The sequence below is a fragment of the Pyrgilauda ruficollis genome, unplaced genomic scaffold (genome assembly GCF_017590135.1).
Source record: "Pyrgilauda ruficollis isolate IOZ18807 unplaced genomic scaffold, ASM1759013v1 scaffold73, whole genome shotgun sequence".
In the NCBI taxonomy this organism is placed as follows: domain Eukaryota; kingdom Metazoa; phylum Chordata; class Aves; order Passeriformes; family Passeridae; genus Pyrgilauda; species Pyrgilauda ruficollis.
In genome coordinates this window covers 2028924-2054941 of record NW_024529155.1, presented here as the reverse complement: position 1 = coordinate 2054941, position 26018 = coordinate 2028924, and the positions used below count along the sequence as shown (strand labels likewise).

The window sequence follows — 26018 nt, the reverse complement described above, 5'->3', positions numbered from 1 at the left end:
AAAAATCATGCTTGTTTAACAGTTTTGCTTATTTCTCTACTAGGATTTAAAAAAAAAAAAAAAAGCCTCGAACAGCATTACAAACATAGTTTCCTTTGGAAGACCCACAAATATGACTGGCTTCATACCACACAAAAATGCTCAAATTAAGGAGGGTAACATCCACCTATTTATAGCCAGCCAGTGTTACCATGTAAGGCTGAATGAATTAAAAAAAAAAAAAGTTCCAGAACTGACAGGAGTCTCTATAAACTTTGCTCTCTAGGAGACAAAACAATACCATTCAGCCCAAATAAAGATGTTTTTTGGTCTTAGATTGGTTCAAACTATTTTGGGTACAATTATACTGGACCTTCTGCTTTTCAGTATTATGAAAGGTCTTTTTCATATTTCATAAAGCTTTAGAGACAAACATAGTTTAAAGCTGAGTACAGCTAAAAAATATAAACAATCAACCTTTTGCTATTTACTACATGCAACCTTAAGCCAAAATACAAGCCTCTCATACAGCTTCTTCTTCCTGATTCGTTCTAAAAGCTGTAATCAGTGTATAATTTGCAATGTGTTTCCTCCTCTTGCTTTTTTCTCTATTTGCTGAATTTGCATTTAATAAATTGTCCACTTCAAGGAATGAGTCTGAGGCTGAGGCAAATGGATTTTCTTGTTTCCCTTTTGCTTCTTTGCTCTTCAGTTTCCCAAAATACAGTGGCTGTCGAAAATCAATACTGCTTTGGAAAAAAATGCCAACAATTTATACTGACAGTCTGCCCAAACTGGGGTATTCAATGAAATGCAGTGCAGGACAGTAATAAAATTTTGGCTCTATTTCCTCAGGGTGTGCTACAAAAAGAAATACTCCTAAATTTTAAGGGGCGTTATCCAGGGAGATTTTCAAAGTGAGCTTATGGATGCCCTGAGACAGGCCAGATGAAGTAAGAATTGAATTAGATTCACCAAAAGCAGTTTATTTCAATGACTACAGTGTGGCAAATCAGTAGGGAAGATAGGAAGACGATTATCAAAACAAAACCACATCAGACCACAAGAAAACCCCAATATTTCCAAAATTATAGCCTTAAAAAACCCAATAAACAAGTAAACAAAAAATCCCAACCAGAGATAGAGGCCTGTGTTACAAAGATCTAAATTGTGTGGAAGAGATGTTGAAATGGATTTTTGGACAAGCTAAATATAATCATACACAAAAAACCTTAATATTTGAATTATTTTTTGTGCTCCTGGTATATAAATTAAGAATAGAAGACACAAAATTAATGCAGCTGCTTCAGTGCAAAATCAAAACAAAAGTGTTTTCATTTTTCTCATCTACCAAATTCTGACATGGAAAAAAAAAGTAAGAAAAATCTGATATTGGTCATAGAAAGATTAACTAAATTCAGGAATAATAATATTGAAATAATAATAATAATAGTAGTAGTAGTAACAAATAATACATTTACTTCTACTAAATTTCAAAATGGAGAAAATAAGCTAATTAGAGAAGTCTTCATTTTGAGGGGACATTTTTCTTTAGATAAGAAGAAAAGTGTAAAGTTATATGTACTAAATATTAATTTTCACAACCCAAAAGGCACAGCTGTGCTTTAAAGACAGAGTGAAATTGTAATTATCTAATTTGGCTTGGTAAGAGCTACTTTTTCTTGGCTTTTTGCCCAGAATACACTTATTCTTCCTGCAAGAAAACAATATATCAAATTCTAAAACAGAAAAGAAACATGCTACAAAGATGCAATACAAGAACACATTGATGATAAACATAACATACTTGTGGATTACTGCCTTCAGTAATCCAAATTTACATTAATCTGTACAAAGAAAATAATATCTTGAAAGTAAAAATAAGCAAAATCTTCAATTTATTGACAAAACAGGAGCAGGCACTCCCAGCCTCAGAGCAGGTTTGAACACCACCCTGGAAAGAACCTCCTGAAGTCCTGAGAATCTAAACATTCACTTTTAGCATTATAGAAATCAACCAAATAACTACTGACTAAGACTTTATAAAACCTAGTGAATGTACCAACATTAATATAGAATATTGAGAAGGTGTTTTTAGGGAGATGTTTTTCCCCTCTACATCCAAGAAGAAATTCTACCGTATGACTGATATAATGGTCTTTAGCTGGGATAACACTGTGGTAGAAGATTAACTAATGCAGAAAACAAGACCTTAATTGCTGTTTTTGCCTGCTGAGTATGAATGTTTCAGAAACTTCTATCAAACTGTCAAATTTTATAGTGTTCAGCACACAGGCACAAGCTTTTTTTTTCATGGTGTATCTTAGAAGACTGATAAAGTTGCATGCTATTTACCCTTCCAAAAATTCATGCCCTATAACTACCTTCAGGAACACTGCGGTCAGGTATAACGGGACACAAAACCTACGCCATAATGTCTCTTTATTTTTAATAATATTTTGGTGAGGCCCTGGCACAGGTTGCCCGGAGAAGCTGCGGCTGCCTCATCCCTGGAAATGTTCAAGGCCAGGTTGGACAGGGCTTGGAGCAGTCTGGGGTAGTGGAAAGGTGTCCCTGCCTATGGCAGGGGTGGAAGATGATGAGCTTTAAGGTCCTTGCAAGCCAAACCAATCTGTAATTCTGTGATCTTATGTTTCTTCATGTAGTATGGAACAGCAAACTGCTGCAAGGTACTGCTGCAGTGGCACAATGTTACATCTTTTTCATTCTATGACTTTTAATGTACTGTTCATTAAGTATCTTTCTACTAGAAACTGACACAGTTCTGTTCACAAAAGAGTTCAGTAGTGAAATTACTGGAGGTTTTTTTCCTCCAGTTCATCACAATGTGTCATTCACAGCTCAGCAGCTTGCCCTTCCTTTGGCCTCATTATGCCATGTCCTCTCACAGAACAGCACAAAGGCTCATCTCCTCCTGCCCAGCCCAGGGCTGGCACAATCGTCACTGTCCTGCCAGTTCCCGATTCATTTCCATGCTTCTCAGCACAAGAAAGACAAGGAGAAGGGTCACAAAGGTGATGAGTGTGGAGCAGGTCTCTGATGAGGAGAGACTGCAGGAGCTGGGGCTGTTTATTCTGGAGAAGAGAGGACTGAGAGGGGACCTTGTTAATGCAGATAAATATCTCAAAGGAGTGCCAAGAGAAAGGACCAAACTCTTTCCAGTGGTACCCACTGACAGTATGAGGAACAAAGGCCATAAACTCAAACATGAGAAATTTCATTTTAACATGAGGAAGAACTTCTTCCCATTGAGGAGGGCAGAGCACTGGAACAGCTGCCCAGGGAGGGTGCGGATACTCCCACTCTGGAGACATTCCAAACCCACCTCTGTGTCACCTGCTCTGCGTGACCCTGTCCTGGCAGAGAGGTTGGACTGGATGATCTCCAGAGGTCCCTTCCAACCCTCAGAATCCTGTGATTCTGGGAAGACACTGAAGAGACACCGCTGCTGCTCTGCCACGCACCGAGCCTACGGCCGGGCTGGGTGAGCAAACACGGACCGGGAACCAAAGGGCAAGGGGCAGAGGCTCCATCGAGGGCCGGGGGTGATGCCAGCCGTGATCCCAGCCAGCATGCTTCCAGCCGTGGTGCCAGCCGTGATTCCAGCCGTGCTTGCAGCAGCTGCTCGGCAGGATCATGAGCGGCGGGGGCGGCCCCGAGCCCGGCCGGGATGAGCAGCAGCGCCCGGCGCTGCGGGGGCTGTTCCCGGCTTTAGGAGCTCCCTAAACATAAACAGAGCAGTCTAGAAAGTTTACAGAATAATTTCTGTTTATTCTCTAAAGGGCGCACAGTGAGGCTTTCCACAAACCGCGCTCAGGTGGTAATGACTCGCAATCTTTTGTAAAGCAAAACTCACATGGACCCGCCTATCTAATCCACGCTCTCCGCCTACTTAATGCATATTTATCCGATGATGCAATCTTACGCAATGCTACAAACACAAGGTTGTTTCCTTCATTAAGCAACTCGTATTGTAGAAGTTATCTGACGCCATCAGTTGCGTTTACACAAGGTGAGACAACCCAGCCTGGGGACAGACAATTCAGCTCGGAGGCATCAAGGTGACCTCGGCCGCGGGGAGCGGGGGGGCGGCGGATCCACATCCGGGTGAGGCCGCGCCGGCGGGAGCGGGGACGGGCCGGGGCAGGCCGGCAGGAGCGGCGCTGGTCCCGGCTGGGTCAGAGCCCTGCCAGCCCCGGCTCACAGCCCTGCCAGTCCTGGATCACAGCCCTACCCACCTAGGTCACAGCCAGGAGTCGTGCTGGCCGAGCGGGCGGCAGAGCCCGGCCGGAGCGTGGCCGCAGGGACGGGCCCTTCAAGGTCCGGCTCCACCTGCTGCCATTCTCCTGCCTCCAGCTGCTTGCAGTTTCACCTGCTTCCTCCTGCCTCCACCTGCTTCCACTTGCCTTCACCTGTCTCCTCCTGCCAGCACCTGCCCTCTCCTGCCTTTTCTTACTTTCCCCTGCCTTCTCTTTCCTTCATCTGCCCCCTCAGCTGCCTGCCCTGTCCGAGCCGGCTGTGCCGCAGCACTGACCGCCGTGTGTGGCGCTGGTGATGCCCTTAATGATGGGGCATAAGGGTCGCTACCAAAGGATACTTTAGAATTAGTTCAGAGGAGCAGCAGGGGCTTGCCTTCCTTCCCTACGCTTTCCTTCTCTGCACCAGAAAATTGGTGTCCCTATCAACGGGAGAATTCTTGGAGTAGTTCTCTAGCCCAGAGGTTTGGAAATCCTGGCTATGAGTTCTTTGCTCTTCTGCTTCCAAGGCCAAACTGTACATGGCCAAGCTTTCAAACATTGTCCAGAATCTTTTAGTTGGGAAATATCCTGCGTGATTTTTCAGAGGTGTGTGGGGACCTAGTATCTGTTACTGTAAATGGAGTTAGGTGTTGAAGTATTCCTGAAAATCTCTCCGAATCTTCAGGCATCTAAACCACTTTCTGTAAATATGGTCTTTAAATATTTTAGGAGTTTAGAGGCTTCTGATCTGTGTAACAGGGTTGATTGTATCCTCTTGATACCTCAGTGCCCGAGCCTACCCTTCTGCTCTGGGGTATTGTCATGATGAGCTCTGCCTGCAGCTGTGGTTCTTCTCAGTGGACTCTAGTTTATTTCGTGAGCAGTTTTTCTTTCCTGTCTTAGCAATTCTTTTTGCCTATCAGTTGCACAATGTGAGCGCATCTTTTGCCACCTTACTGCAGCATTTTAGTGGAACTTTGGGTAGTGTTTATCACAGTGCTTGAACACCTGTTTCAGTAGACCTGCTTAATAGTTTTTGTTCTCAGCACTTCCTGGCTCTTTGCCTTTCTGTTCTTCAGATTTTGCTCTTCCACATATATTTTTTTAATATATGACCATGATCTGAGCGCCTCCACATCCATGGCCTGACTGTCTAAAGTAAATGTTGATGCAAGTGTTGTAATTACTTCCTTGTTTTTCCTTCAGGGGCTATCAGTTTCTCACTCCCTAATACTGGAAGCAGACTGCTGACCATCCTCAAACACAGACTGCAGGGCAGACATTGTCTGTTGAGTGCAGTAGTCCTCATGCTGGTAGGATCTGAAAGAAGAAAATCACAGTAGCGTTCAAACAGGTGATGCTTGGAAGCTCAATGAAGGTTAGATAATGCCAGAGCCCTTTTTCAGAGCCTCTTAAAGAGATTCTTAAGCATATTTTGAAAGGAAGACGATTAAATACAGGAGATAAGTTTATGTGCCCTGTGCCTCAATGTGTCTGTGTGAATTGTTCCACCAGTAACACCTTCTGCTGTTAGTCTGGGACACTGAAGCTGAGATGGTGTTTTACTGAGGGGGTGGATGGGTCATGTGCACACCAGATTGAGACAATTGGCATTAAAATAGGGTCTGTTGCCTTTGGATTTGTTTTCATCCAGATCTTTCTCTGACCGTTGTTATAATTAAGTTTAAGACTTCTTACCAGCTTGATTCTACCTGGAATGGTTGAAAACTGAGCATACCAGATGACACATTTGCTTCTGTTGTGTTCACACAGAAACCTCCAGGAGGATTTGGAGACACAGTGATCAGACCATGCCTCACTAGAACTCTCAGTGCAGTTTTAGTTCTTTTGCAATTGATTAGGAACTTCTTGACTGTTTTCTGCATGTCTTTGGAAACAACCATGGGCTGTTGGGCCAGCTCCTTCACATTTCTTTCCAAGTGACACAGCTACTGCCAGAGCTTGGTGAAGCATATCTGCTGTCTAGGTACTGTTAGCTGCTTCTATGGTGTCAGGCTGATGACAACCACACGGATTTAGAGATGCCAAAATGCAGTTATGCTATGAAGCATGTTTCTGCTCCAGAGGAACAATTGGATTGCAGTCTTAAGGGCAATAACTCCCCAAATCTTTACGGTACTGCTGAGACAGATACCTAAGCGTGGTGTCTCTCTGAGGGCTTTGCTGGATGGCACTGAAAACCCAGCTTCCAGGAAAGCAACACCAGGTGGGAAAAGGTTTGTGGTATGATGGAAACACACTTTCTGTGAGTCCTTAAATGTAAAGTTCACAGTGCCTTCCTGCCCATATTCAGGTGCTCAAGGTGTGGTTTGTGTGTGCAGGGCATGATATCCTCATGTGTGCTGTAATCTGCTGCTGTCCATCTGTGCAGTGCTTCATGCTCAAGTGCCCTTACAGGGAAGTTCTTTCTGCTCAAGGAAAACTAATTTGGTTATAATAATGAAAGAGAAAAATTCTTGTTAAACCAGTCTTGATATTCAGAACTTCTACAGCTGGGTTTTTTTGTTTGTATGTTTGTTTGCTTGCTTTTTGTGTAGGGCTTTCCCCTCAGTACACTCCAAGTCTCATGCTACAGACTAAGTTTTAAGTCATGTGGATTAAATCTGCCTTTAAGTGCACTGTAAGTGGCAGATCATCTTAAAAAGTTTTTCAAGGTGACTTTCAGGCACTGTATTTTAACATCTGTTACGTTTCACTACTTTGTTACTTTGATATTTATGAATGTAAGAATACATCAGAAATTCAAAGTGCAGGACTTGTTTTTCTTTTTTCTACCTCATACTTCTAAAGACTTAACATTTATGTGGAAATAACCCCTGCTGGTGTTAGTAAAAATAAATACCTTAAATTTGAAGGTTGGATTTATCTTTTCTGATAAGGTCTCTTGCAACCCTAGTCTTCCCTCATCACTTTTCATCCTTTAAGCAAAGGTATCTGCTCTCCAGACCTTAGTCTTCAGAAGCAGTACTATTTTTACATATGAAATTTAAGTGGCTTGTAAATTTCTTAATGTAGGAGTATATTATCTAAACTTTCTTGTAGGATTTGTATTACTTTGTCCTGAAAAGTTGGGATTGACCAATGTGAAGAATTTTGCTTTTCTGACATAGCAGGCTTTTTTTCCTTTTCATTGTTCAGTTGGCAGATTTATTTTAGGTGTGACTGAAATGAATTCTGGGGATGCTGTCCACTCTTTCAATTAAACCATTAAAAATGTAAATTCCATTCTAGGGAGTGGTTGGAGAAACAGAATTATGTACCCATAAATTTCTTTATAAGTAATCACAGAGGACTTTCTGAATTAAGAAAAAAGTGAATTAAGTTTTTTTACTTACACATACAAGTAGCAATGGATGTTCCTCAAGTGGTTTTCAGGGATGTAATTTTTATAGAGTTTTTCTGCAGTTTTCCATCAGATTTATGTGACTTCTGTGTCTGCCTTAAGTTTGTTGGCATTCATGAGGCTAAAATTTCCTGTGATCACCTTGTTACAGACACTGTGTAGTAAACATTCCCATCCTTTGAATCACAGCTAGAGGAATGGATATAATATATATACAATAATATATATACAATATAATATTTTGGATCCTCAGAAAGAGAAATAGTTATCATACCTATATTATGCCCATAAGAGAAAAGCAGGTTTTTGTATTTGTCATTGGAATGATAAAAATTCATTCATTTGAATGTCTTTCAGAGAAGAATTTGGAAATGGATTTAGCTTAAAAATATGTCTTGTGTTATATTCGCAAAAGTTCTAATTTTCAGTTTTAAGAAAATCAAGTATGTCTAAACTATAGTGCTAATTTAGTAAGAAAAAAAAAAAAAACAACAAACCAAAACAAAACCAAAACAAAACAAAAAAACCCCAAAACCACACCTAAAATCTCAGGCAGTTTGTAGAACTCTGAGGTCTTTAAAAACCTTCCACTCAGTGAAAATGACATAGGGCTAAATCCTGATTTTTAAGGCTCCCATGAACAACTGGGGTAAGTTTTAGAATGTAGAGTTTTCACCTATTCAGAATTTTCTTTGATTAAAGAACCAAATTTGAACTTTTTTTCGATAACATATGGCATCATAATACTCAAATATTAAATAGCCAGGCAAGTCTTCACTTGTAGTGAAACATAAGTCAGGTTCAGACCCATTCAGACCCATTCTTCCATACACTCCAGGAATATTCCTCTCATTTTAGTGCAGTCCTGGAAAAGATGACAAAATTTTGTGCGCATACATAAATTGATTTACTGTGAAACAGTAATGGTTGGGGTTGTTTGTTTCCTTTCAGAAAAAGTAATTAAAATGCTGATAGCAGAGGTGGTTCCAAATGGAGACTTTTGCTTCTCTTCATCTTTCGTCTGGATGATAAGGCTGTAGCAGATCAATCACAGCAATATCTGCTGGGGGGTAGGTTGCTTACAGGAATACAGTTGGAATCTGGCACTAAGGGCTGACAGTATTTAAAACTTGGTATCTTTGGAAATGAAGGGTTTAGGGTGTGCAAGCACATTTTGAAGTGTAAATCATCCAAACTCAAATTATTCCAGTGTGAAAACTAGTAATTTCAAGGTTGTAGCCTTGGATCTGTTACTAGAGCTGTTGCTTTTCCTTCAACAAAGGGTTTAAAAAGGGATTTAACGTGCTGTGGTATTTCTAGAAAAGCAGTTCACAGGGACATTGCTATCAGTGTTTGAGCGTGCTGGCTGATTGGGTTTCGTTTTTGTACATACTGGAGAATTGTACTCTGGCTAGGAACCATGGCATGGCATTCATGAGAGCTCTCAGCACAGCCACACCAAAGCACTGCATCTTTTGGTCTGAGTAGAAGATGAAAAATTCACAAATGGCAATCATCTCTTTCAAGTGACAACAAGTGTGTATGAAAATGGAGTGGAAATTCCATACTTCAGTACGGATATGATAGAAGGCACGTCCTGTGAGGAGCAGCCAAGGACTTTGGATTTGTCCAATTTGGAGAGGGAGGCTGAGGGATGCCCTCCATGAGGGTGGCTAGGCAGGGCAGAGGCGTCCAGGTCGGTGCCCCGGGCGTGTCCATGTCTTGGAGGCACTTGGATAATGCCCTTCCTAATGTGCTCTGACTTTTGGTGAGGGCTCAGGCTGTTGGACCAGCCTGATAATTGTTGTATGTCTGTTGTAGCTGGAACTAGTCTGTTCTGTGAACACTCTGGGGAGGGGATGCAGCTGTGGGAGAGGATATTGAATAAATACGAGCTGAAAGGGATGACAGATGCTTGCCCTAAGCTGTGGATATTTCAAGAAAATCACTGCTGTAGACATCCTTGCTGTTGCACATGTGCTTTTGGACACATCAGCTGGAGGCAGAAGAAATCTGGAAGAAGGTGAACAGTTTTAGAGGTGCTTCATCAGTTAATAACCGTGCTCACAAAAAGAGAATATAATCTGCAGCAAAACAGGAGATAACCTAGCGCTGGAAGTAGTTTAACATTAAAAACCCAGCTGAACAAACCCCCTTCGTCTGGGAAGCAGAAACTAACAATCCATTACATCAATTCATAAGCAATTTGATCTCAATATACAAGATTATGAAAGGATTCTTTGTAACAACCTTACAAGCCTTAATATTAGAAGCTCATAAGTAATTTTTTTGTCTCCTTCCCAGGTGTTTATATTCAAGTGAAATGATTCCACATAAAATTTAAATATTTGAAATACAAAACTTCCAAAGGTTTAGAAATTATTTTGTTATCTAAACTTCTGTTAGATTGTAAATAAATAAATGCCCTAAATATTATGAGTTCATTCTGTGTTTCCTTAATGTTTATTCTGTGTCTCCTTAAGGTTTCTGAATAAAGTGAATGCAGGTAAAGGCTACCCAATATTATGTGTATTGTTGCAAAAACTTAGTCTTGTAGTTCTTTATTCCTAAATCCCACTTTGGCAGAATCCACTGCTAGAATTTTTTTATCTTGAGGTGAGTTTACAGAAAGATGGAATTGCTTTACTTTGAATTTGTTTTAGTATCCATTTATATTAAATACCTGTGTTTTCATATAAGTATCTTCTGTTTATTGCGGAACACAGTGATGTTTGGGATTTTTTAAACATTTCTGAGGAAGAGAGACCTACAGTCAAGTTCTTTGTGCTAGGCTTACTTTTTTAAAAATTTTAACAACACATTACTGTGTTACCGTTCTTGAGCTTGGTGTGTGTGTATAGAGAGAAATAAAGTGGAAATCCTGTCTCTGAGGATTGGAATTTAGTGTAGATTTAGATGGAAACCAAAATATTTTAGCATGCATTTGCCAGTTAAGCTTTTAAAAGGACTTTCCATGGGGTGCAGCTTCTGAAATAGTGCAGTAGTGAGTTTCTGAAGAGGTTTCCACATGATGCACATGCCATAGTCAGCTTGCTTTTACTTCATAAGTGAAAAATTAGTATCTTGGCCTGATCAACATACACTGAAGAAAAGTTGTACTTACTTTGAAATCTTGGAATTTTTAAGGTTGAAAAGACCTTCAAGATGGTCGGGTCCAACCATTAACCTCACACTGCCAAGTTCACCACTAACCCATGTCCCCAGGTGCCACATCCACATGTCTTTTAAATGCCTCCAGGGTCGGTGGCTCCACTACTGCCCTGGGCAGCCTTTTCCAGTGCTTGACCACCCTTTTGTGGAAGATTTTTTTCCCCCAATATTCCATCTAAGCATCTCCTGGCAGAGCTCTTTCCCCTTTTCCTGTCTCTTGTTCCCTGGCAGCAGAGCCTGACCCCCATCTGGCTGCACTCTCCTGAGTTGTGGAGAGCCAGAAGGTCCCCCCTAAGCATCCTTTTCTCCAGACCAGACATTCCCAGCTCCCTCAGCCACTCTATTCACTCTGTGCCTGTTCACCCAGCCACTTATTTTACCCAGCAAAGAGTGCACAAGTTCAAGCCAGCAGCAGCCAGTTTCTCTAGGTGAAGACGTTGGAAAAAGATAAGTTCTATTAAAGTCCAGGTAAAAAAAATCCAAAGCCTTTCCCTTATCCGAAAAGCAGGTCACCTTGCCACAGGAGATCAGGTCAGATCCTCCTTCCCTCTCTCTTTGTAGGTGGGAGGAATACTTCTAATGTCCAGCCAACTGGGACCTGCCTAAATAGCCAGGACTGCTGGTACACGGATGGAAGTGGCTCTGTGGGCTCTCAGCAGCTTGCTCAGCACCCTCATGTGGATCCCAGCCAGCCCTGTAGATCTGTGTGAGTCTGAGAGGCACAGCAGCATCATCTTCTGGAATGTGGGGGTTCATTCTGCTCCCTCTCGCTCTTTTCCAGCTCAGGGCTGGCTACTGTGGGGACACCTGGTCTTGCTACTGAAGACTGAGGCCAAGACAGCACTAAGTACCTCAGACTTTTCCTCATTCTTTCTCACTATTATTTTCCACTGCATCCAATGAGGATGGAGATTTAGCCCTCCTTTTCTTGTTGTTGTATTTATAAAATAATTTTTTAATTGTCTTTGGTGGTGGTAACCAGGTTAAGTTTTAGTTGGGCTTGGGCCCCCCTGAATTCCTCCCTGCAGAACCTCATGCCCTCTTTGCAGTCCTGATTCCCTTCTGCTGGGTTAGATTTCTAGCAGACACACAGTAAAAGGGCCAACAATCATGAGACTTTTCCAAGTCCTTTAGAGAATATTTCATCTGTCTCTATCCTGGTTGGGTGGGCTGTAACATATTCCCACTGGGATATCTGCCTTGTTCACCTTTCCTCTGATTTTTACCCAAAACACTTTCTGCCCCCCCCCCCCCCCCCCCTTCTTATTTTTTTTTTTCCCTCTGGACAAGTTCCTGCACATTTGTTTAGCACTGATGGACAATAGCATTGTAAAATGACTCTGGAAGGGGTCTCAGAAACTGAGTTTAAAACCACTTTTGTTTAATCCACTTAAAAATATTTTTACAGAAATTCAGAGTTAATCACAGTGCGATGAATGATAAAATGAGATATTGATACTCTGAGACCAGATTAAATTTATTATTAGGAGCTAAAAAATAGATTCTGCTTTACAACTTTCATAAACACATTTGCTAATTAAAGAGCGCTCAAAAAGTGCGATACAGCTATTTAACTTCCATCAGTATTGAATGTACCTGGGGTTTAGTTGAATTGTCCTTACAAATGCACTTATGAGCTGCCTTTAATAAAGAGGCCTGACTTGCTTTCTTGTTGGGGTTGAAAGAACAATATTGGTTTAAGAATTTTTAAGTGGAGAAGAGACAAGAACTAATATGCTTGAAAATTTCAAAAACCGAGTCAAATTATAATTATGTTTGGAAGCTATTTCATTTAAATTGACTGTGTGCCCTGAAGACTTTGCTATACATAGATCCTTTTGTTTTACTATCTGAAAATAAGTGTGTTCTTTGTCTTTATATATATATATATATATATATATATATATATACACACACACCTATATCTAGGTACACACACCTGTGCTACTTTCACAGTAGAGCCAAGTTAGTAGTTGTTTCTTTGGGTTTTGTTTTGTGTTTGTTTTTTTTTCTTTTTTATTACAGCAAGCTGAAATAATGTAGTATAAATCCCTAGTACTTTCACAGCATACCTTTAGAAGTTAGCTACCTTTGTCATTCATTTATGAGGGACCAAGGTAATACTGTTAAAAAGTGAACTTATCAGTAAAAGGTTTCAAAATGTTTTTACAAGATACTGGCTTGCTAAATTGCCTTAATGTATTCCAGAGTGTGTTAAGGAAAGATGGAAGAGGTTAATTTATTGATTATTGTGATGTGAACTGTATAAAGACATGTTTTTAGTAAAACAGATTAATACTGAGTAGCAAGAGTACTCTAAAATAGTTACAAAAATGTAAATCACTTTTTACAAATTATGATCTAGATGTAGTATCTGTAAAACAGATATGAATTACTGGAATATGAATTACTTGGAAATGAAGTAATTCTCCTTCTAACATACTTGAATTTTTTTTCTTTTTTTTTTTTTTTTTTTTTTGGAAAAAAAGGAAAAAAGTTAACAAAGTTGTTGCAAAAAAAGAATACATTTTGATTTTAAATGGTTGTCTTCCAGTAACATCTATGCTAAAATCTTTCCAATTTCCTCATAGTGTAAAATGCACCTAATAATCTGATTAGAGTGTCTAGTTAATAAATAAGGGTTTTGTGGAGTTATTTTAAAAAGATTTTTTTTTTAATGTTAATTTTTATGTCATTCAATTTTCCATTGAATCCCATGGAAAAATTATTGTATTAAAAAAATTATGTGTATTTAACCTGGTTTAACTCTACATGACTGCAGAACATATGACGTTGGTCAGGCTAACAAAGGATGGAACACTGACAGTGCTTTGGTACAGCGGGGGCTAATGATTAGTTTTTGCTTATTAATCCAGTCCAGGTTCCTCCATAAGGTTTGAATTACAAACCCACACACCAAATAAAAAAGTGAGGGAAGGCTAAAAGGAGACCAACAGTCTCAGAGCTGAGTTTAGTTCTAGTCTTAGGCAGACTAGAACAGGCAGGCTCCTGGTCAGAATTCTGGTGCCAGCCAGCCAGGCTCCCTCCTGAGCAGCTGCTCTCATGAAATGCACTGGGTCTGAATTTCTTAAAATTATTTTGGCATTTAAAAGGGTTTTTTCTTTGTTCTTATTTAGTGAAATGCTTTACAATATTAATTTTCTGTGTAAGTTGTGCAGTGTGCAATATTTGTCCTGGGGAAAGTAGTAGAAGTTTGATGATAGGAATAACCTATTAATTATGAGTGAAGGAAGATAGTTGTGAGTTTTTCAGTTGATTTTTTTTTAGAATCATATATTTTAGAAGATGGCTGGATTATCTTGAGGTTGGCCATTCACATACATTTCTTTGTCAAAGCTTCTACAGAAGATTATAGTTATCACCTGAAACTTTAAATTGCTAAATGTGTTGTTTTTTTTTTTTTAATTACTATTGAGTAGTGTAGTGATATTAATGGTTAGTGTTGTGATATTCAAGTTTTTTCTTGCTGACTTTAGTCAAGCAGAACTTGTTTTCATTGGGAATTTTGCTGACTGAAGACTATGTAATTGCCCAGTAATTAACATAGTTAAAAGATATCACTCTACGTGTAGTTTGCACTTTGGAACCCAAATGTTCTGTGGGTTTTTGCAGCATTGCCAGAAGGGATACTTTTGCATAGCAATTTGAATAAATTTCAGTAGTTCTCTTTAAACAGTTCTGGTTTCAAAACCCATTCGGCTCTGAGAATATATAAGGCGCTTGTTACCTTAAATAATTCCATGAATTCTCAAGTATATTATTTCTAATTTCACTGTGTGCTTCTATAAATAACTGTCCACTACAACTTGTTACTGTTTTGTTCTTGTACGTGCATGTTCTTGTATGTGCATATTCTACATGCATGGAAGTTTTATACTTTGGGATGAGTATCTGTTAGGCATGCATTTACTTCCAGTTTAGCAAAGGTCTTAGAGGACTTACAGAATTGTGGTTTAAAATAAATTAAAGCTGGGAGAAGGAAAAATTGGTTTCTTTTAAACTGGGAAGATGTGGAGCATTTTGCTTTTGTCTGTTTGGGGCTGGGGGGAGTTTAACTCTTCTTGAATGAGAAATAATTTTTTGCTTAATTGTTAACTGATGTGTGATATTCTTGGTATGTGCCTTCCTCACTTACTTGGTCCTTAAATGTCCTGGTAACTCGCTGAGTATGGAACCTCTTAGGAAACGTCTCCCTCTTCCTGAGAAGGGCCTGGTAGTTCTGACAAATCTTTGTCAAAAGCTTTGGGCCTGGAGAAGAGCTGTATTCTAGAAATGCATAGTAGGCATAAAGAATCAACCTGAAGTGATAAATTATTTTAAAGTATTGTGATCTGATTAAAAGAAAAGCATTTAGGTGTTGAGCTCAAATCCTGGTTTTGCTCTGGCCTAATCTGGAATCTCTGTTTGCAGCTCCCTCAGCATATTCCAAAGGCATTGATGGCAATCAGCCCTTTCTGTGACAAATAAATATTTTATATTTCTTGATTGCAACAGAGAACATACAATTATGATAATATCCATTTGGTCAAAGGTAATGTGATAAAAAGTGTTGTGTTGCATGCTTAGGAGCAGACCAAAAATGAAGATGAAAAAAAAGAAAATTAATGTGCACAGACATTCTGGCAGCACTGTTTTCTGTTGGAAAGCACATTAGCATTTTCATTTTACTTGTTTTTGAGTTGGGAGTTGGACAATGTGAAACCTCTCCAGTTTGCTTCATAAGAGTCATATGAAAAGGAATTTTAAGTCACGTCTGAGTTGCTTCTTCACGAACCGGACTATCTCTTTGGAGAGCATGGAAAATCAAGTTAATCTGATTAATATGTGAACAAAAAGTCATCAAATCTTCTTTTGAGTATTAGTAAATGGAGCAAAAGGTGCAATGATGATACATTCTTCTTTTTGTGTGGGAGGGAGAGTAATATCTGACTTTTTCTGCTTCTAACAGTATATTTAGAGTTTGCAAACAAAGGTTTAAAAGGGTTTTTAAATGATCAGTTGTTTGTACTTCAGTTTTTGCATTAAACTTCCATAAAATCTGAATTTCTAATAGGTGGGCAAAATGAATATTATTAGCGTTATTTAAGGTTTTCTTTTTCAAGACCAGAAACTGAGTCATATAAAATCAGAAGGACTTGAAAATTTGAGGCATAATGTCATGTCAAAGGAATAGATTAGTGTCTTTTTTCGTGCCTGAAATGAGTACCTTTTCCTGTGAGAGGTGCTGTGCTTTCAGGGTTTGGAGGAAGCTGAGGGGAGTTGTTTTATTAATTGGAAAAGTGAGTCTTCCAGTCCATTAGGAGACATAGAGGAATGATAAAAGAATGCTGTGTATTTTTATTTAGTACAATCCTATCTTAAATAATGTATTTATTTAGTATAATCCTATCTTACTATGCTCTGCTAATTTTTGGGTTTTTTTGGTTTTTTTTTTGAAGTATCCATGGTCATGTGTCAGCTTTTTTAACACAGGATTAGAATGATAACCTGTACACGCTGACATTTCACAGTTTTTGTGAACTGTCTATATGTAATTTAAAGAGTATCTTTTTCATAATATTTAACTATGAGGTGTACTGTTTATCCTTTGTATTTAGACCTTTACTATCTTATTTTACTTTTAATTAAGAGAAGAGGCCTCATTTTTAAGTGCATAACAAGATGATCTACAGAATTTTTAAAGGTTGGGCTTTTTTTTTTCTTTTTTTATTTAAAGATTCTTCTTCTTGTGAAAGAGTGTTGGTTTTAGAATAAGTGATTCACTCAGCACCAGATTTTCCTAGGCAGTGCATCCTGCCAAAACCTGGTATTACCCTGGGTTTGGTTTTGTTTAGTTGGGTTTTTTACTTTTTATTTTCCTGTAAAGCATATATTCCTTCTTAATGTAAAAGGTCTTGAGCACTCTTTTCATAACATTAATGACATTTATTAGTGCAAGTTACCACACATCCATATGAGCATGCATTCAAAGACTAGATTTTTGTTTGACATGTTGTTATATTAAATGGTGTTGCTGTGATGCTCTTACTGTTACTAAGATTGTGTCAAACCTTCTATTTTCACATACCTGTTCTGTGACAAAGTTCGCTTGAGGCAGAACTTGGTGCCTTTTACTCTTGGAAAGCTTCTCCATTGTGCAAACACCTCTTTTTAAGCTCTGTTAAAGCACATTACTGTGATTTGCTGGTAAAAATAATTGATTGCATTTGCTAATGCTGCTTATTAACAGTAACATGGAGAAGCAGGAGAATTTCAGTTGTCAGTCTGAGTTCTTGAAGCTCAATATTTTAAGTGGGAATGCATTTGAAACATGTGACCCTTTCTTTTTGCTTTTAAACTGTCCATTTCTTAAGTTTATCAGACATGAACTGTAGAAGAAAGGCCATGGTTTGTTCTAGCATTCCCAAACTCTTAACAGGAGGTGTTTCTGTACCCTCTATTTGCTTCTAGGTAAAAAGATTATGTTCCTAAATCAGCGCTGTACAAAGATCAAGCATATAGTTGGAGTGACTGGCTGCATGAAATTCTGGGAACTGATACCAGCTCTTCTCTTGAGAGGGAAGCCCTGAATTGCAAAGCACTGTATCTGTTCAAAGGCTGAGAGGAAGATGAAGGCTGAGACTACTGAAACTGGCTCAAAGAGCCACTGATTCATAATGAAGCGTTACACTTTTCTTGTTGAGAAAAAGAGTTATTTGTAATTGTCTTGCCATGTTCATGATCAAATAGTACCATTTAATGATTCCTAGGAGTGGTTTTGAATAAAGTAACGAATTAACAAAGTAATTTATTACTTCCAAAGAAGAAGCATCCCCATGCAGTTCTGCTTTCTTGTCGGGATATTTTTTCCTTAATGCCAAAAGTTCACCTCAGCCTTTCTCAAGAAACATTTCTGTGGGGTACAAAGATTTATGTAAGACATTTTTTTCTTTGAAATCATGATGAAAATATTTCTCAGAAACATAAAATCATAGAATAGTTTGGGTTGGAAGTGATGTCAAAGCTCATTCATTACCAGCCCCTGCCATGGTCAGGGACACCTTCCACTATCCCAGGTTGCTCAGAGCCCCATCCATGCTGGCCTTGGACACTTCCAGGATGGGGCAGCCACAGCTTCTCTGGGCACCCTGTGCCAGGGCCTGACCACCCTCATAGGGAAGAATTTCTTCCTGATAACCAATCTAAGCATCCTCTCTGTCAGTGTGAAGCCATTCTGCCTTGTCCTGTCACTCCAGGCCCTTGTCAATAGTCTGTCTCCATCTTTCCTGTGGGCTGCCTTCAGGTACATTTCATTAGGCATTCAGTCGTTTTATTCCTCCTACAACAATGAAGATTCTAGAGCTACTCTTTCCCCTTTATGCTCCTCTCTTGAGGTTGGTTCTTCTGCCATCAGCAAACACAGTCTGAAATGATCTTGGACAGATGTTGGTAGTTATGAGTACAGTTCAGCTGAAGAACAATGTCAAAAGTGTATTCACTTTTTCTTTTAATGATACTCTTGTGGATCAAACTGAATACATTGAAACACAGACCATCCATGGAAGGAGCATTTGGAATTTTCTAATCCAAACCACTGTGTAAAGCAGATCTGGTTAGAACAGGTGGGTCTTGGCACTTTCCAGTCAAATTCTTTATGATTATCCTCAGGAATAACTCTTTGTGGTAGGGTAATTCCTTTTGATTATCCTCAGGTCCAACATGTTTGTGGGCAGCCTGTTCCAATATCTGGTCACAATTTTCACTATTCCACCTTCTGTCCTAAGGGTTTTCTCCGATCCCAGTGCAGCTCTGAGAACAGCCTGGCTCTGTCTTTTAGAGGCCTGTGTTCAATTTATGGGTTCCAGTAAAATTAGAATACTTTATGTATGAGACTTTTTAGTATACCATGGTCACTTTTTCTCATTTGTGGGATTTCTGGTGTCTGATCTTTGTGACCTAATTAGCACATGACAAGTCAGGCTTTTATCACTTTTTTTTTTTTTTTTTAGTTTTGTTGTAGAATACAAGCTAAATTCCAGAATTCCAGACCTTCTGATTATCATTAGACTGAATCAGGTTTCAGAGATTGTTGTTCTGGACTAGGTGTTGATTAATTGTATGTATTGCCTACCTGTACTTAACACAAATGTTTAATTCCAGTTTAATTCAAGCTGCTTTCTGAGATTTTTTTGGATTGGCGAAAGGAAAGGGATTTCCTCCAAACACAGTATGTTTGAATTGTATGCACTTTGCCAGAATTCTCACAGAAGTTTATGTGCATTTTGTAAAAATGTGTGGCTTTTGAAGTAAAAGGATACTTGTGATAGAGAAAGCTCAGAGAAGGCCAATAGAGAAATGTGAAAAATAGTTAACGGTGTGATTTCTTATTTTTTTAAAGCAAAAACTAGCCTTTCCATGTTCTGGTCACAAGAAACCAATTATAGTGAAGACTGAAGCTCTAACCCTTGAGTTCCTGAAATTGTTAGAATTAAGTCTTGGGAAAGATAGTTTCTGCAGGTATTGAAATATGCTGAATAATACTATATTTTAATATTTCTGCTGGAGTAGGTAATGTATTACTTGAGACTATCTTTGGATATCTAAAGAGAAGAAGCTGGCATTTTTTAAGTAGATGATTGTCAAAGATGGGGGAAATCTCATAGAACATGGGTTTCCCAGTTTTCTCTGTTAGTTTTTTCTAGGATATGGTTGAGGAATTGACAGTTTTTGAATATGTTTTCCACACAAGGCTGTGGTGCTGTGGGTTGTTTTTTTCCCCCCCTCCTATGTCGTAAGTGAATTTGAAAACCAGTACTTGCCCTCTCTGTAGGAGCTCTCAGAGCTCATTTTCCTCTTGTGGGTAAAAGTGGAACTCTTAATTTCTTCTTGTGTGGTTGTGTTTGAACTATGGAAGTGAAATGGACTTGAAATTTGTGTTTCATTGCTTTGTCCTGCTTTGCTCGCTGTTTAAAAAAGCCAAAAGGTATATGATGAAGAATAGTGCCCTCAAATTCTAAACTACAAATTTTTGTGGAATTGATTTTGTAGATTATCTTAATACCAGTTTTTGTGGAGTTTCTGAGGTTTTTTCTCATACAAATTCTCATTGAAGATGAGAATATTATTTCTAATGATTATTCAAGTTTCTTTAATAAACGCTATATGAAACTCAGGTGTTTATTTATACAGTGTGGTTCTTTTTCCTTCTAAAAAGGCTTTTAACATTGGGAAAGGCAGTTATGGAAGTCCTACAAATCGTGTAAGATGGTCTTGCTACATGAAGCTGATACAAATGCTAGAGCTTTTTCTGTAACTATTTTGTTACTTGCAGCATTGGCAAGTGAAAGTAGAGTTATTTCAAAATTATTGGTGATTATAGGTGTGGAGCATCACATCATAGGATATGGAATCTTACATGTTTTTTGCAGTGTCTGGATCTTTCACTTCAGGGGATCTCCTGACAAAAGGACTAACTGGTAACGAAAGTCCCTTCCCTTCCCTTCCCCTTTCTTTCTCTTAAATTCACTGAAGGATTTGATAGAAGAATTTTAGGTATTGCCATTTGGTTTATAAATTCTGTTTTGTGTAAATTCATCCTTGACTTTTATTGTCTCATTCGTTAGTGTGTGTTCTTATCTCTAAACACTGAAACCTTCTGGAAACTCTTCAGAACAAATGGATCAATGTGTAGACCTGAAAGGTGAACAGGAAAAGAAAATTCTCTGGGTGTTTTCTCCAGTGCTTGACTGCTGCTGCTTCTTAGACCAAAGTTCCCAGTCCTTGCAGATATTCTGAACTTGACTGAGTGTAGCTTTAGGCAGTGCCAGAGCTAGCCTTTCTTTCAGGTTGGGTTACATGAGTTGTCCTGAGAGGCTTTGCAAACCAAATTGTGATTACTTTAATGTCAAGCTGCTTTATTTGGGCTGTGGAAGAAAATTCATTACAATGGGCTGGGCTTTAATTTTTTCTTAAAAGTACCATAGATTTGAGTGGAATCAATTGTAATGTAAGCAACTGCTACTGCAAAATAGATGGGTGTGCAACAGCTGTCTTTTTTTGGGTTTTGTTTTTTATCTATTAGAAAAGTTTTAACATTACTTAATGTACTAAGTGTTTATTGAGTCAGTACTGAAAGTGAAATCAGAGAATAATTTAGGTTAGCAAAGACCTTTAGGATCACGGAGTCCAACCATTAACCACCCACTGCCAAGTCCAGTCCTGAACCACATCCCCAAGTGCCACATCTACATGTCTTTTAAATACCTCCAGGGACTGTGATTTAACCACAGCCCTGGGCAGCCTGTTCCAATGCTTGACAACATTTTTGATGAAGAAATCTTCCCTGATATCCAATCTAAACCTCCCCTGGCACAACTTGAGGCCATCTCCTCTTCTCCTGTCACTTTCTGCACCCTCCTGTAAGGGAGTGGTAAGGACTGATAATATTCCCCTGATCCTCTTTTTCTCCAGGCTACATGAACCAGCCTCAGTTCCCAGGAAATATTGCTGTGACACATTCTGTGTTCTTTTTCCCCATAACCTTGAAGTATCTTAATTGTCAGTGTGGGTGGGCAGGCTCCTGTCCCCTGTTAAAGTGAAGGTGCTAACAGCCCTGTCACTGTGCCTGTCACTGCTTCCTGGCAGGACAGGTTTCCCACATGTCCCTTTTTTATGATGGGGTCCACACCAGAACATGATGGAGAAAACTGAATTGAGAAATGTGATAGAATTGAGGAATTTTGTATTTGGTCAAATTTTCAGCGTTGTTATCAGTTAAATTTATAGTGAATTATTAATACATTTAGTGTTGCCTGGTTTTCACTGCCTTATGATGGGGCAGGACACACAACATGCAGAATTGTTAGGGTGATTTTTCTTCTGTAGGAAATTCTACAAATGCTCTAAATGTATTTTAGTTTCCATTATGCTTTGCATTCATATTCTGTTCTTTCTTGAGCTAGGCATCCTTTGGGATATGTGTATTCAGTAATTAAATTTTTCCAATTGGTAAGATCAGGATGAAAGCCGGTATCAGCCAGGTAAAAAGAAGGAAGTTTGTTCCTGAATTTTAAAATTTGTAAGTGGTACTTGGAGTTTTGGTGAAAGCCATGGGGAAAAGTGCATGTGAGCTAGTTAGACCTTGGTGATACAGAAATTTATTATCTGCCCTGCTCTTTATCACAAAGGTATTGCCACTGTACATGCTTTCTAAATGACATCTTTTTAGTTTTGTTTGATTGGGGTTTTTTAGTTTTCTTTTTCTTATATATATATATATATATATATATATATATATTTTTTTTTTTTTACATCTCACATACTTATCCTGAGTAGACTTTTTAGAACCTGCAGTATTGGCCAATAATTTATTCTTCAAATGCTGTGGTCTGTGTTATGTCCAGTCAAGGGACAGCTAATGGCCTGTCCTGGACTGAACACATTGGATGAGGCATTTAGGAAACATAAGAATGAAAGTAAAACTGACAGGTTGTCATAGATAGGGAGTTACCCTGGGGTTTGCCAGAAATACAAATGCAGCAGCCCCACCCTCAGGCAGCTCCACATACACCATTCTGACAAAACAAAAAGCAGTATATTCTGCCAGTTTTTCCATTAAAATGTACAAAATCTGGCCTCAAACTCAAATTTATAGGCCAGGTTATACAGAAGTCACTTGATTGTACCTGGCAGAATCAGATCTCAATTACCTAGACAAATTTAGATTATCAAGACTTGATTAATTTGAATTCTCACTAACCAGAGGGGGATGTGAATGAGGAATTCTTCCTAATTCACAATTTGGTCTTTCCACCACTTTTGCCTTCTGGATATGAAGAATACCAGGATCTCTGGTGGGATTACAACATTCTTTCTCCCCCTAACTGTTGGAATGGGAAGGAGGGGCTTTTTTTTCCCGGCTTACATTTTTCTGCCGTATTTCTTGGGAATGGCTCTTGATCTTCCTGTGTATAAAAACATGCTTTTGGTGTGTCTGTTAGGTAAGTGCATTTCACAAAGTTGTCATGACCTGTTTTAGGCTGCTGTCCAGGCTTTGGGGACTGTATTTGGCACAGGAAAGCTTGTAAGCTTCTCAGGTATGAGAATAAATCTGAATAAATCCAACATGCAGCCTTACCAGCCATGCAGGAGAAAGTCTTGAGCAACCTCATCTGAAATGCAGTGTTGACCCTGCTTTGAGCAGGAGCTGGGGTTGGATGACCTGCTGGTCTGAATTTTGGCAGAATTTACTGTTCCATTTGGTGGATTCAAACTTGTTGATAAAACCTTCTCAAAATTCAGTGGCTTGCATATTCATTGTCCATGGAAAGTTTCCTTCTTTTCACGGCATGTGACTGGAGAGCTTCTCAAGCCTTTTAGGACATGATTGTCTGAGAACTGCAGTGTTTTGGAAATGACCTGGGCTGGATGACCTACTGTGTCTTTTCCAACCATAATTTCTATGACTCTGTAATTTTGAGGTTGACTTCTTGTTGCCCAATTTTACAGTTACTTAATTCCAGTATCGGGCATATTTCAAGAGACCACATTTAGTCATGGTAAGACTGTGTGGGTTGTTTTGTCTTTTTCCGTTATTTTTCAAATCCTGAGGATTGTCAGCACTTAATGTATTCCTTCCTATTCCAGTGCCACAAATAATGTTCCTGCCCTGTGAGGAAAGAAAAGTCTGATTCCCCATTTTGGAATAGATGGTTGATTAAAAGAACTTGCTCCCGGATTTATTGCAGCTCTAAGAAGAGGTGTTAGGCTACTTCTGTTATTCATTTGTACCAGAAATGTATTTCCATCTTGAGAATAAGGGATAGAATTGGGAAATTTTGTGTTTTGTCAGATTTTCAGCATTGTTATCAGTTAAATTTATAACGAATTATTAATACATTTTTAGAGCTAAATGCACATGTACTTTGAGGACTGTGAATGTCTCCTATTTCTTTTTCTAAACATTTTCTATTACATTGATGTGGCCCTATTCCCTGCAGAAGGCTCCATTTTATGCAAGAAGAGATCATAGTTTTGGGAAATGCATCGCCTAATAAGAACTCTTGCACCAACACTCTCTGAAGAGAACCTCAGCCTCTGAGTTTTTGAAGTGCCTTTTTGAGTTTTTGAAGTGCCTTATATCAGCACCCCTCAGGATTTATTCCATGCTTTCTATCTTAATGTGGTGCCTGCATATTTATGACACACGTCAAGTTTCTGGTATTTTTAGATTTTATTTTTTTTGTCCACAGCAATCAAAGCATGGAAACAAATCAGGATTTCATTTTGAAACAGAGGTGCATATACATGTATGAATATATGTTATACACACCCAAAGAGCAAGCAGACCTAGAATTCTCTCACCTGGGAGAGAATCACTTGACCTGGAATTCCTGTGGGGTTTTTGAAGAACAGGAAATTGGAGGATTAGCATCTAGGTGTGAAAACACCATTGGTACTACAGAGACTTGTTTGGGGTTTGTTTATCTTTTGTTCCATTGGAGTGATATGTGGAATAATTCATAAATTGATCATGCTGTTACAGCCACAAAATATTTGTGTTTAAAATTTGTGGGGTAAAGGTAATCTTAGGTCAGAATAGTCCTGGGATTGTTACCAGGCTTAAAAAACTGTATATGAAATGCAGTAAAAAAGATGATGGATTCAATAACAGGTTGCTCTCCAGTTTTTCTTCTGCCCTACATTCTTTTTCTCTATCAAAAGTTCCGTTTTATTTATGCATAGTTTCTTATAAATGTTCTTGAAGGAGAAATGGAAATCCTCACATGTTTTCCTTACAGGGCCTTCTGTCTTTACTGCCTCAGGTCAGTGTTGTATTTGAAGAGAAATCAAAGTAGTTAATCACTTCTTAGAACATGATTTTACATATTTTCTATTTTTGTTGCCTTTTATTTTTTTAGAGACTCTCCATTTTAGCATGCCTTTGCAAAATTGCTTTAATTCTTGTTGAACTCCTCTGAACTTGTTCCAGTTTGTGTTTTTTAAAATACAGTGCTGAATGTACTTTCCCTGGTTGAGATATAACCAGTTCTGAGATGATGGGAATAAGGTCTCATGCACTTTGTGGAGAAGATCTGCTTTGAAGGAACTTGGTGTAGAGCCTGTAAGACCTGTTGATGTGATACAGAATGTATCACAGATAGAACAGATAAAATACCTGTTTGCCTTCCTAAAGGCTCACTTTCTCCAGCTGGCTGCTCTGCCTGGTGTCTGAACACTGGGTTGTGCAGTGATTGTGTCAATCACCAGTCTGGTTTGGGTGGTTTTTCCCAGAATGTGGCATGAGTACAGCGACATTCTCAGTTTGTGCTGTCTCCATCTGCAGTCCTGCGCTGTCCACACAATCTCCATCCATCACCGGTGCACACACGTACTGCATTCTTCAGCTGTCTGTTAAAGCTCTGAATGTTGATAGACTGCATGAATGTTTAACAAATTAACCTTAACACCGATTGGAAAAATACCCAGCTACCTTCTTTGTCTCTTGGAAAATGAACCAGCACAAAACCCAACCAACACAAACCCAACAAACACCTCATAGTCCCTAGAAAGATACTTAGTTCTTGTGCCACATGAGACTATTGTACAGTATTTCAATTTAGACAAATATTTCTAGTTACACTGTGATAGTGATGATTTATCATTGAATCACAGAGAGGTTTGGGTTGGAAGGGATCTTAAAGATCACCCAGTCCCATGGCAGGGGCACCTTCCACTATACCAGGTTGCTTCAAGCTCCATCCAACCTGGCCTTGGACACTTCCAGGGATGAGGCAGCCACAGCTTCTCTGGGCAACCTGTGCCAGGGCCTCCCCCCCCCCGACATTAAAGAATTTCTTCCTGACATGCAATCTGAACCTACTCTCTTGTAAACAGTCCTTTTACATTTTTTTCTGCAGTAGTGAAAGTTTATCCAGCCTATAGACTGTTTTAACTGAAGTCAGTTAGCTTTATAAACATTTTAACATCCTAAAAAGACCATATAGGTTTTTTGGATCATCCTTCATTTACCTATCAGAATTACAGATATATATATTTTGTTAATACATAATACCTTTCTTTCAACAGCTTTGTGTATCTTGAGTTAGTTTCATTAGCTGAGTAACTTAGCCTGCTTTTTTTTTTTTAAAGGAACTGCAATTTAACTATAAATATATCCAAATGCCACAGAATTCAGGGCTGCAAGTCAAAAATGCTGATCAGTTTGTAAAATCTTAATCAGTCCC

The 26018-nt window shown here is 38.9% G+C and overlaps 1 protein-coding gene across 6 annotated transcripts in view; it reads left to right on the top strand.

Moving 5' to 3' along the window:
- Nucleotides 1–3922: 3922 nt before the first annotated feature.
- The window catches only part of CCDC91 (coiled-coil domain containing 91), a 115288-nt gene continuing 93192 nt past the window's right edge, over nucleotides 3923–26018 (top strand). For 4 of the 6 annotated variants that reach the window (XR_005956725.1, XR_005956724.1, XM_041485965.1 and 1 more), the window contains exon 1: nucleotides 3923–4012. The gene's annotated coding sequence lies outside the window, so the exon portion shown is untranslated. The other 2 variants (XM_041485966.1, XM_041485967.1) reach the window with 2 other exon arrangements.